The sequence below is a fragment of the Rhinichthys klamathensis genome, unplaced genomic scaffold, assembly GCF_029890125.1.
Source record: "Rhinichthys klamathensis goyatoka isolate OS25496 unplaced genomic scaffold, OSU_Roscu_1.1 h1tg001015l_1, whole genome shotgun sequence".
Taxonomy (NCBI): domain Eukaryota; kingdom Metazoa; phylum Chordata; class Actinopteri; order Cypriniformes; family Leuciscidae; genus Rhinichthys; species Rhinichthys klamathensis.
Genome location: NW_026607305.1, coordinates 42,501 through 46,549, shown reverse-complemented (window position 1 = coordinate 46,549; position 4,049 = coordinate 42,501).

Sequence of the window (4,049 nt, the reverse complement as noted above, 5' to 3'; positions counted from 1 at the left end):
ACATATACATATTACACATACATATACATATACATATACATATTACACATACATATACATATACATATTACATATACATATACATATTACATATACATATACATATACATATACATATACATTACATATTACATATTACATATTACATATTACACATACATATACATATTACACATACATATACATATACATATACATATTACACATACATATTACATATTACATATACATATACATATACATATACATATTACATATACATATACATATTACATATACATATACATATACATATACATATACATATACATTACATATTACACATACATATTACATATACATATACATATACATATACATATACATATACATATTACATATTACATATTAAATATACATATACATATTACACATACATATACATATTACACATACATATACATATACATATACATATTACACATACATATTACATATTACATATTACATATACATATACATATACATATACATATTACATATATACATATACATATACATATACATATTACATATTACATATTACACATACATATTACATATTACATATACATATACATATACATATTACATATACATATACATATTACATATATACATATACATATACATATTACATATTACATATTACACATACATATTACATATTACATATACATATTACATATTACATATACATATACATATTACATATTACATATTACACATACATATTACATATTACATATACATATACATATTACATATACATATTACATATTACATATACATATTATATATTACATATACATATACATATTATATATTACATATTACACATTACACATACATATTACATATTACATATACATATACATATACATATTACATATACATATTACATATTACATATTACATATACATATACATATACATATTATATATTACATATTACACATACATATTACATATACATATACATATTACATATTACATATTACATATACATATACATATTACATATTACATATTACATATACATATTATATATTACATATACACATACATATTACATATACATATACATATTACATATTACATATTACATATACATATTACATATTACATATTACATATACATATTATATATTACATATACATATACATATACATATTACATATACATATTACATATTACATATACATATACATATACATATTACATATTACATATTACATATTACATATACATATTACATATTACATATTACATATACATATACATATTACATATTACATATTACATATACATATACATATTACATATTACATATTACACATACATATTACATATTACATATTACACATTACACATACATATTACATATACATATTATATATTACATATACATATACATATTACATATTACATATACATATACATATACATATACATATACATATTACATATACATATTACATATTACATATACATATACATATACATATTATATATTACATATTACACATACATATTACATATACATATACATATTACATATTACATATTACATATTACATATTACATATACATATACATATTACATATTACATATTACATATTACATATTACACATACATATTACATATTACATATTACACATTACACATACATATTACATATTACATATTACACATACATATTACATATTACATATTACATATTACATATACATATTACATATTACATATTACATATACATATACATATTACATATTACATATTACACATACATATTACATATTACATATTACACATTACACATACATATTACATATTACATATACATATACATATACATATACATATTACATATACATATTACATATTACATATACATATACATATACATATTATATATTACATATTACACATACGTATTACATATTACATATTAGATATTATATATACATATTATATGCCCAAAGTTACATGTATTGTCTTTCTCCTCTTCTTAAGGGGGAAAAGTGAATCACACTGTGTATGAAATGTGCAATATTACTAGAGTCGCAGTGTCCTGCAGGGGGCAGCACACACACACACACACACACACACACACACACACACACGCATTCATGTATCACAAGACACAAATATGCAGCACATGTTCTTTTATCTTCTAGCCTCTCCAGTCCACAAACACAGTTACTGACAGTAAAATGTCTCATTCTAAACTTGTTTAAGTAATTTATGTAAATATATCCCGTGACCAGATTTGCATGTCAAACACACTCATTGGCTGATGAGAACTGTGTCACTGCCTGCTCATTTGCATAAAGTAACATTTTCATGAAACGGAGGAGGAATTTCAATTGACATTTATTTATAGCCTATTACATTATATTTACTTTATGTTGAAATACACTGGTCTGGTGTGTGTGGCTTGTTTTCTGTGAATCATGAGGACTTTGATTAAATTATGCATAATGTAAAATATTTCCACTAATGCTTAGAAGTTACTTTGCAACTAATGCATTTCATGGAAAACACAGAAAACAACACAATCATATTCCCATATTCCATATATATAATATATATATATCCACATATTCCTGACATGATCATAAACAGAGAGAAATTTACCTGTTATTCTTCACTCTAAAACTGCTCTGGTCAAAGAGAAGCATGTGTGTGTGTGTGTGTGTGTGTGTGTGTGTGTGTGTGTGTGTGTGTGTGTGTGTGTGTGTGTGTGTGTGTGTGTGTGTGAGTTGGTTTATGTGATTTATGAGGACACAAATTTGTATAATGACATGTGTATTACACTGGTATTACAACTTATGGGTGGTTTATGAGGACATTTCAAAAGTCCTCATAAATCAAATGGCTTAAAAAACATAAAAAACAATGTTTTATTAAAAAATTAAAAATGCTGCATGTCTCCTGTGATGGGTAGGTTTAGGGATAGGGGCAGTGTAGGGGGATAGAATATATAGTTTTTACGGTATAAAAACCATTACGCCTATGGAGAGTCCTCATAATGCTGTTGCACCAACATGTGTGTGTGTGTGTGTGTGTGTGTGTGTGTGTGTGTGTGTGTGTGTGTGTGTTTTTGAGAAAATCTCTGTGCGCGCTCGTGTGTGTGTGTGTGTGTGTGTGTGTGTGAGAGAGAGAGAGAGAGAGAGAGAGAGAGAGAGAGAGAGAGAGAGAGAGAGAGAGAGAGAGAGAGAGAGAGAGAGAGAGAGAGAGAGAGAGAGAGAGAGATTTGCTAGTAGAAATTAAGAATTAGCATTTTAACTTTTCGAAACTGAATTATCACAAATTAATTTCCTACAATTAAAACTCAAATCATCTCGCAAAACTATTACAGCATCGCCAATCTCTAAAACATGCAGTTTCAATGATCAATTGAATATAGTTTTACTATTGGAAATGTAATTGATTTATGACAGGAGATATGTTATAATATCCAATAATCATTCATCTTTAATTATAATCTTTAATTCAATTGATTCTTATTTCTGGGCTTCATTCACTCAGTCTGAATGTGGATCAAATACACGAGCTCGGGGATAAATCAACATTCTAGTTATTATATATCCATATTATCTATATTAATATTAACGCTTTATTGACCTCAGTGGAAATAAACTGCTGTTTCAGCTTCATTTTATTCGGAAAATATGTGTGTGTTTGACCAGTAACCAGTTAAAGATTATTCTGATTCTTAACCCTCATGCCCCATTCACTTAACAGCCCTGGATACATGTGGGCACAGAGATCTCAGGTGTGATCCAGTTTTTTATTTATTATAAATGTTATATCATTGTCTTCGATAAAATTTATACTATCCATTTATGGTGTTTTTATTTTTTATTTTGGGGGTATTTTTGAATTTATTTACCTCTAAAAGTACCACATTTTCTATGTAAATTATGCTTATTTTTATGTTATATTTAATATTTCTTTAACTACATTAAAAATACCATTCCACAACGTTCCGAGAGTTAAAACCTAAAGATGAAGTGTCTTT